Here is a 10,985-nt window from a genome sequence, read left to right on the forward strand (position 1 = left end):
ACAAAAAACCCGGGACAAAACCCAAGGGAAAATCCGGGGGGAAAAAAAAAAATCGGGAAAAAACCGTCAGAAATCCGGGAAAAAAAAACCTGGGAAAAAGCCCGAAAAAAAACGGAGGGGGGGGGGGGGGGAATCCCCCCCAAAAATCTCCGAAAATTCCGGAAAAAAAAATTGAAAAAGAAAAGGGAGGGAAAAACCTAAAAAAAAAAAAAAACCAAAAAATCTGAGAAAGATCCTCACAAAATCCCCAAAATCCGGGAAAATCTAAAAAAGATCCCCAAAAATCCCGGAAAGATCCCCCAAAAATCCCCCCCAAAAAATCTCCCCAAAAAATCCCCAAAAAATTGTAAAACTCCCAAAAAAGCCCCAAAAATCCCCCCAAAATCCTCAAAAACTCCCCAAAAAGCCCCCGAAAAATCCCCAAAAAATCCCCAAAAAATCCCCCCAAAATCCCCCCAAAATTGTAAAACTCCCAAAAAAGCCCCAAAAATCCCCCCAAAATCCTAAAAAAATTCCCCCCAAAAAATCCCAAAAAAAGCCCCCAAAAATCCCCAAAAAATCCTAAAAAAATCCCCCAAAATCCCTAAATAATCCTAAAAATATCCGCAAAACATCCCCCAATAAATCCTCCAAAAAATCCCCAAAAATCCTCCAAAATCCAAAAAAATCCGCACAAAAAATCCCCAAAAAATCCCAAAAAATCCCCAAAAAATCCCCAAAAATCCCAAAACAGCCCCAAAAACCCCCAAATAGTCCTGAAGAAAACCCCTCAAAGATCCCCGAAAAATCCCCAAAATTTCCCCAAAAATCCCAAAAGAAATCCTAAAAAATCCCCCCTAAAATCCATGAAAAATCCCCAAAATTTCCCCCAAAAACCCCCAAAAATCCCAAAAATGCCCCAAAATCCCCCTCAAATCCCCCCAAAATCCTTTTGAAATCCCCAAATAATCCCAAGAAAATCCCCAAAACATCCCCCGAAATTCCCCAAAAAATCCCCAAAAAATCCCCCAAAAATCCCCCAAAATTCGTAAATAATCCCAAAAAAATCCCCAAAACATCCCCCCAAAAAATCCCCAAAAAACCCCCAAAAATCCCAAAAGAAATCCTAAAAAATCCCCCCAAAAATCCCCAGAAGTCCCCAAAAATTCCCCCAAAAACCCCAAGAAACCCCCCAGAAATCCCGAAAATGCCCCAAAATCCCCCCCAAATCCTTTCAAAATCCTTTTGAAATCCCCAAATAATCCCAAAAAATCTCCCAAAATCCCCCAAAATCCCCCAAAAAATCCGCCAAAATGCCCAAAAAATCCTAAAAGAAATCCTAAAAAAATCCCCCCAAAATCCCCGAAAAATTCCCAAAAAATCCCCCCAAAATCCCAAAAAAATCCCCCCCAAAAAACCCCGAAAGTCCCCAAAAAATCCCGAAAAATCCCAAAATAATCCCCATAAAATCCCCAAAACATCCCCCAAAAAATCCCCCCAAAAAACCCCGAAATCCCCAAAAAATCCCAAAAAATCCCAAAATAATCCCCAAAAAATTCCCAAAAAAGCCCCAAAAATAAAAAAAATCCCCATAAAATCCCCAAAAATACCAAAAAATCCCCCAAAATCCCTAAATAATCCCAAAAAAATCCCCAAAACATCCCCCAAAAATCCCCCCAAAAAAGCCCTGAAGTCCCCAAAAAATCCCAAAAAATCCCCCAAAAAAGCCCCAAAAATCCCCCAAAAAATCCCAAAAAATAAAATAAAAAAAAAATCCCCGAAAAAATCCCCCAAAATCCCCCAAAATCCCCCCAAAATCCCCAAAAAGCCCCAAAAATACCCCTCAAAACTACCCCCCAAAAATGCCCCAGAAATCCCTGAAAAATCCCCAAAAAAGCCCCATCAAAGCCCCAAAAAATCCCCAAAAATCCCCCCAAAAATCCCCAAAAAATCCCAAAAAAACCCCAAAAAAGCTCCAAAAAATCCCCGAAAAATCCCCAAAAAATCCCAAAAAGCCCCAAAAAAATCCCCCAAAATGGAAAAAAAAACCCCAGGGAAACTCTGGGCCCAATCCGTTCCAAATCCATCATTAAAACGCTCATTTGCATCGACGCAATTAATTATTCAGATATTCTAATTTAGTCAAATAGTTGTTCTCTTTACCTTCCCTTTGATGCCGGATATGCAGTTCCTTATTAACATATTCTAATTTATGCCGTGAATAATTAGCTTTGCCCTCCCTTTGCTGTGATGTATTACATTAATTATTAATATATTCTAATTTATTCAATTCATAATTAGCTTTGCCTTCCCTTTCCTGTGAGGTATTAAAATAATCATTAATATATTCTAATTTCTTCCATGAATAATTAGCTTTGCCTTCCCTTTCCTGCAACGTATTACATTAATTATTAATATATTCTAATTTATTCCATTCATAATTAGCTTTGCCTTCCCTTTCCTGTGAGGTATTACATTAATTATTAATATATTCTAATTTATTCAATTAATTATTTCCTTTATCAATTAATGGTTACGTTTACCTTTAACGACGAGATAATAAATTAATGATTTAATTATTAAATTATTAATTAGTAATACACTTGTCTTTTGCATATTGCATTAAATTATTATGAATAATTAATGAGTCTTAAGAAATTAATATTATTTATTAACAGTGGAATTCATATTCTGTATTGAGCTTAATTAGTACAATGAATGCTAATTAATCAACGGTAAAATTAATTAACAGAATAAATTGAATTAGTAAATTAAACTGGATTTAAATGTATTTTAATAGAATTAATTAATTAATCACTCTTGATAAAATTAATCCACTTTCAACAAACATTACATAATCATTCCTTCCCTAATTACAGAACCCTTAATTAATTAATATTCCTGCATACTTAATAGAATTAATTAGTGACTCCTATTTAATTTTAATGTATTCAATTAATTATTATTGGTATTTTATTAATCATGCATCCAATTAATCAATTAATAACACCCGTTACATAATCATTCATTCTCTAATTACATAACCCTAATTAATTAATATTTCTTCATATTGAATACAATTAATTAGTGAATCCTATTTATTTTCAATTAATTATTGTTGGTATTTTATTAATGATACAATCAATTAATCAATTATTAGCATGTATTACATAATCATTCCTCCCATAATTACAGAACCCTAATTAATTCACTTTTCCTTGTATTTAGCATAATTAATTCATTAATGCATTGTTTCTAATTGATTGCATTGATTCTTATTGTAATTTCATTAATCATGCAATGAATTAATCAATTATGATCACCATTACATAATTATTCATTAACTCACCCTTAATTAATTAATTAATATGCATACTTAATAGAAGTAACTAGTGACTTCTATTTAATTTTAATATATTCAATATATTCTTATTGTTATTTTATTAATCATGCATCCAATTAATCAATTAATGACACCATTACATAATCATTCCTTCCCTAATTACATAACCCTAATTAATTAATGTTTCCTTGTATTTAGCTTAATTAATTAATTAACTCATTAATTCTAATTGATTGCATTTATTCTTATTGTAATTTTATTAATCATGCAATCAATTAATTAATTATTAGCATGTATTGCATAATCATTCCTTTGCTAATTACACACCCTTAATTAATTAATATCTTTTGGTATTTAATAGAATTAATTAGTGACTTCTATTTAGTTTTAATGTATTCAATTAATTATTGTTGGTATTTTATTAATCATGCATCCAATTAATCAATTATTAACACCATTACATAATCATTCCTTCTCTAATTACATAACCCTTAATTAATTAATATTTTCGATATTTAATAGGATTAATTAGTGTCTTCTATTTAATCTTAATAAATTCAGTTAATTATTATTGGTATTTTATTAATCATGCATCCAATTAATCAACTATTAACACCATTACATAATTATTGCTGCCCTAATTACATAACCCTAATTAATTCATGTTTCCTTGTATTTAGCATAATTAAATAATTAATTGTTTCTAATTGATTCCATTGATTCTTATTAGTATTTTATTAATCATACAATCAATCAATTAATTATTAACACCATTACATAATCATTCCTTCCCTAATTACACACCCTTAATTAATTAATATATTTTGGTATTTAATAGAATTAATTAGTGACTTCTATTTAATTTTAATGTATTCAATTTATTCTTATTGGTATTTTATTAATCATGCATCCAATTAATCAGTTATTAACACCATTACATAATCATTCCTTCCCTAATTACATAACCCTAATTAATTCATGTTTCCTTGTATTTAGCATAGTTAATTAATTAATTATTTCTAATAGATTGCATTTATTCTTACTGTTATTTCATTAATCATACAATCAATCAATTAATTATTAACATGTATTACGTAATCATTCCCTCCCTAATCACACACCCTTAATTAATTAATATTTTTGATATTTAATAGAATTAATTAGTGACTTCTATTTAGTTTTAATGTATTCAATTAATTATTGTTGGTATTTTATTAATCATGCATCCAATTAATCAATTATTAACAAAATTACATAATCATTGCTTCCCTAATTACATAACCCTTAATTAATTAATATTTTCGATATTTAATAGGATTAATTAGCGTCTTCTATTTAATCTTAATAAATTCAGTTAATTATTATTGGTATTTTATTAATCATGCATCCAATTAATCAATTATCAGCACCATTACATAATCATTCCTTCCCTAATTACAGAACCCTAATTAATTCATGTTTCCTTGTATTTAGCATAATTAATTAATGAATTGTTTCTAATTGACTGCATTTATTCTTACTGTTATTTTATTAATCATACAATCAATTAATTAATTATTAGCATGTATTACATAATCATTCCTTCCCTGATTACATAACGCTAATTAATTAATATTTCTTCATATTGAATAGAATTAATTAGTGAACACTATTTATTTTAATGTATTCAATTTATTATTGTTGGTATTTTAATAATCATGCATCCAATTAATCAATTATTAACACCCGTTACATAATCATTGCTCCCCTAATTACAGAACCCTAATTAATTCATGTTTCCTTGTATTTAGCATAATTAATTAATGAATTGTTTCTAATTGATTGCATTGATTCTTACTGTTATTTCATTAATCATACAATCAATTAATTAATTATTAGCATGTATTACATAATCATTCCGTCCCTAATTACATAACGCTAATTAATTAATATTTCTTCATATTGAATAGAATTAATTAGTGAAGTCTATTTATTTTAATGTATTCAGTTAATTAATATTTGTATTTTATTAATAGTGCGTCCAACTAATCAATTATTAACACCATTGCATAATCATTCCTTCCCTAATTACACAGCCTTAATTAATTTATATCTTTTGATATTTCATAGAATTAATTAGTGACTCCTATTTAATTTTAATGTATTCCATTAATTATTATTGGTATTTTATTAATCATGCATCCAATTAATCAATTATTAACACCGTTACATAATCATTCCTTCCCTAATTACATAACCCTAATTAATTAATATTTCCTTGTATTTAGCATAATTAAATAAATAATGAATTGTTTCTAATTGATTCCATTGATTCCTATTGTTATTTTATTAATCATACAATTAATTAATTCGTTATTAGCATGTATTACATAATCATTCCTTCCCTAATTACATAACGCTAATTAATTAATATGTCTTCATATTTAAACAATTAATTAGTGACTCCTATTTAATTTTAATGTATTCCGTTAATTATTATTGGCATTTTATTAATCATGCATCCAATTAATCAACTATTAACACCATTACATAATCATTCCTTCCCTAATTACAGAACCCTAATTAATTCATGTTTCCTTGTATTTAGCATAATTAAATAATGAATTGTTTCTAATTATTTGCATTTATTCTGTTATTTTATTAATCATGCATCCAATTAATCAATTACCAGCACCCATTATATAATTATTCATTACATAACTCTAATTAATGAATATTTCTCCATGTTTAATAGCATTAATTAGTGAATTATTTTTAATTTATTGAATTTATTATTATTTTTCTCATGTTATTAATACATTCAATAATCAATTATCAGTAATTTATCATTAATATTAGTATTATTTTTATTATTATTGGTGTTATCAATGTTATTATTATTATTATTATTATTATTATTATTATTATTATTATTATTATTATTATTATTATTATTATTATTATTATTTTATGGTATTAAGAATAATGATATTATGAATAATATTAATATTACTAATGTTAATATCATTAATAATGCTATTAATGTAATTACTAATATTATTATTAGTATTACTATTAATGTTGCTAATATCATTAATAATATTATAATTATTAATATTATTAATGTTCATACTATTAATGCTGTTATTAATAAAATTATTAATGTTGCTAATGTTAATGACGTTATTAATAATATTATTGATATTATTAATGTTGCTGATATTAATAATTCTATTATTAATAATATTAATAATGTTATCAATGTTATTATTAATATTAGTATAATTATTAATGTGAGTAATGTTTTAATGGTATTAATATTATTAATGTTACTATTAATGATAAAGTTATTAGAATTATTAATATTAATAATGTTATTGATATTATTAATAAACCTATTAATGCTATTAATGTTGTTAATACTATTGACATTATTATTTTAATAATGTTAACATTACTAATAGTTATTAATATTATTATTGTTCCTAATGTCATTAACATTATTATTATTAATATTATTAATAATAATTATGTTATTGATGTCATTGATAGTATTAGTAATCTAATTAATGGTATTAGTGTTGTCATGATTATTAGTATTATTATTATTGTAATTAATGTTGTTAATATTATTATTGTTACTAATAATGTTATTAACATTACTAATATTAATCATACTAATGTAATTAATGTTTTATATTAATAATGGTATTGATGTTATTAATATTATTACTATTCTTATTAATGTTATTAATGTTGCTAATATTATTATTAATAATGTTAATAACATTACTAATATTATTATTAATATTACTAGTGTTATTAATGTTTTGATATTAATAAAGTTATTGGTGTTAGTATTATTACTATTCTTATTAATGTTATTAATGTTGTTAATACTGTTATTATTAATAATGTTAATAACATCACTAATACTATTATTAATATTAATACTAATGTTATTAATGTTTTAATATTAATAATGTTATTTATGTTATTATTATGATTATTGTTCCTATTAATGTTATTAATGTTGTTAATATTATTAATATTATTGATGTTATTGATATTATTAATAATCCTATTAATATTATTAATGTTATTAATACTTTAAAGAATACTGTTGTTATTAATTTTGTTAACGGTATTAATATTATTATTAATAACGTTATTAATATTACTAATATTACTATTATAGTTATTAATATTATTAATGTCATTAACGTTATTAATATTATCATTATTAATAGCATTAAAGTTATTAATATTATTAATAATGATGTTATTGATGGGTTTGATATCATTAATAATCCTATTAATGTTATTAATGTTTTTAATATTTTTAATGATGTTATTAATGTTGTTAATGCTATTACTATTATTATTAATAATGATGTCATTGTTGCTAATAGTATTATTAATGGTATTATTATTATTATTATTATTATTATTATTATTATTATTATTAATAATAATAATAATAATAATAATAATAATAATAATAATAATAATAATAATAATACTGTTATTAATACTGTTCTTGATATTTTTAATAGTGCTTATGTTATTAATATTATTGTTAATCTTATAAATGCTAATAATGTCGTTAATATTATTAATAGTATTGGTATTATTATTACTGCTGTTAATACTATCAATACTATTATTTATAATAATGTTGTTAATATTACTAATATTACTGTTATAGTTATTAATGTTATTAATGTCATTAACGTTATTAATATTATCATTATTAATAGCATTAAACTTATTAATATTATTAATAATAATATTGGTAGTTATGAGTTTGATATCATTATTAATCCTATTAATGTTATTAATGTTAACGTTATTAATATTATCATTATCACTAGCATTAAAGTTATTACTAATTATAATAATAATGTTATTGATGGGTTTGATATCATTAATAATCCTATTCATTATAGGATTACTAATTAATAATAATATATTATTAATAAAATAATATATTTATTAATATCATTAGAGTTATTAATATTAATAATAATGATGTTATTGATGGGTTTGGTATCATTAATAATCCTATTAATATTATGAATGTTTTTAATACTATTAATGATGTTATTATTGTTGTTAATGCTATTACTATTATTATTAATAATGATGTCATTAATGTTGCTAATAGTATTATTAATGTTATTATTATTATTATTATTATAATTATTATTACTGTTATTGATTTTTTAATAGCGTTAATGTTATTCATATTATTAATAATCTTATTCATGCTATTAATGTTGTTAATATTATTAATAATATTGGTATTATTATTAGTGTTGTTAATACTATTAATATTATTATTAATAATAATGTTATTAATTCTACAAATATTACTAATATAGTTATTAATGTTATTAATGTCATTGAATTTATTAATATTATCACTATTAATAGCATTAAAGCTATTAATATTATTATTAATAATAATGTTATTGATGGGTTTGATATCATTAATAATCCTATTCATGTTATTCATGTTTTTAATATTATTAATGATGTTATTAATGTTGTTAATGCTATTACTATTATTATTAATAATGTCATTAATGTTGCTAATGGTATTATTAATGGTATTAATGAAATTATTATTATTATTATTATTATTATTATTATTATTATTATTATTATTACTGTTATTGATATTTTAATAGTGTTAATGTTATTAATATTATTATTAGTCGTATTAATGCTAATAATGTTGTTAATATTATTAATAATACTGGTATTATTAATGCTGTTAATACGATTAATACTATTATTAATAATAATGTTTTTAGTATTACTAATATTGCTATTATAATTATTATTGTTATTAATGTCATTAACGTTTTGCATAATATCATTATTATTACCATTAAAGTTATTAATATTATTAATAATAATAATGTTATTGATGGGTTTGATATCATTAATAATCCTATTAATGTTATCAATGCTTTTAATATTATTAATGGTGTTATTAATGTTGTTCATGCTATTACTGGTATTATTAGTAATGATGTCATTAATGTTGCTAATAGTATTATTAATGTTAATAATGTCATTATTGTTTTAATTTTTATTTTTATTAATATTATTAATATTGTTATTGATATTTTTAATAGTGTTAAGGTTATTCATATTATTATCTTATTAATGCTAATAATGTTGTTAATATTATTAATAATACTGGTATTATTATTAATGTTAATACTATTAATACTATTATTAATAATACTGTTACTAATATTACCAATATTATTATTAATATTATTAGTGGTATTGATACTGTTGATATTATGGGTTTTATAATTTTTATTAATGTTGCTGCGATTATTAATAATATTATTATTGCTAATAGCGTTGTTATTATTATTACTGATATTATTAATGTTATTAATGTTATTAATTTTACTATTAATAATTCTTCCAGTGGGTTCCATTAACTCCGTCATTGCCGGCGGCCGCTGTGGCTGCCTCCCGAAGCCCCGCCCCTCGCTGCTGGTTAATTAGCGGTGTGGTTAATTGCTGACCGGCGGTTTCCGGCGGCGTTCCGGAATGTTCTCCCGCCCGCTGCGGCTGCCGGGCGGCCTCGGCCTCCTGCTGCTGCCAATGCTGCTGCTGGGTGAGGCCCCAAACCCTCCCGAAATACCCAAAATATCCCAAAAATCCCCCCAAAATAGCCCAAAAATATCCCCAAAAATATCCCCAAAAATATCCCCAAAAATATCCCAAAAAATTCCAAAAATATCCCAAAAATATCCCCAAAATATCCCCAAAATATCCCCAAAAATACCCCCCAAATATCCTAAAAATATCCCCCAAAATATCCCCAAAATATCCCAAAATATCCCCAAAATATCCCCAAAAATCCCTCAAAAATTCCCCCCCAAAATTATCCCAAAATCCCCCCAAAAAAATTCCTCAAAAAATTCCTCAAAAATCCCCCAAATATTCCCCAAAAATATCCTCAAAAATATCCCCAAAAATTCCAACAAAATTCCCTAAAAATCCTCCAAAAATTTCCCCCCAAAAATCCCCAAAATTATCCCAAAATTATCCCAAAAAATCCCCCAAAAACTGTCACAAAAATTCCCCAAAATTCTCCCAAAATTCTCCCAAAATGCTTCCAAAATTCCCCAATAAATCCCAAAAATCCCCCAAAAATTCCCCGAAATGATCCCAAAATGGTCACAAAAATCCCCCAAAAATTCCCCCAAAAATCCCCAAAAAATCCCCGAAAAAATCCCCCCAAAATCTCACAAAATTCCCCCAAGATATCCAGAAAATATCCCAAAAATATCCCCCAAAATATCCCCAAAAATATCCCCCAAAAATCCCAAAAAGGCCCAAAATATCCCCAAAAATATCCCAGAAAAATTCCCAAAAAATATCCCGGAAAAATTCCCAAAAAAGGACCAAAATATCCCCAAAATATCCCCAAAAATATCCCCAAAATATCCCCAAAATATCCCCAAAATATCCCCAAAAAATCCCCAAAAAATATCCCAAAATGCTTCCAAAATTCCCCAATAAATCCCCAAAAATCCCCCCAAAATTCCCCGAAATGATCCCAAAATGGTCACAAAAATCTCCCCAAAAATACCCAAAAAAATCCCCCCAAAATCCGCCAAAAATTCCTCAAAAATTCCCCCAAAAATTC

The sequence above is a fragment of the Motacilla alba genome, chromosome 3 (genome assembly GCF_015832195.1).
Source record: "Motacilla alba alba isolate MOTALB_02 chromosome 3, Motacilla_alba_V1.0_pri, whole genome shotgun sequence".
Classification (NCBI taxonomy): domain Eukaryota; kingdom Metazoa; phylum Chordata; class Aves; order Passeriformes; family Motacillidae; genus Motacilla; species Motacilla alba.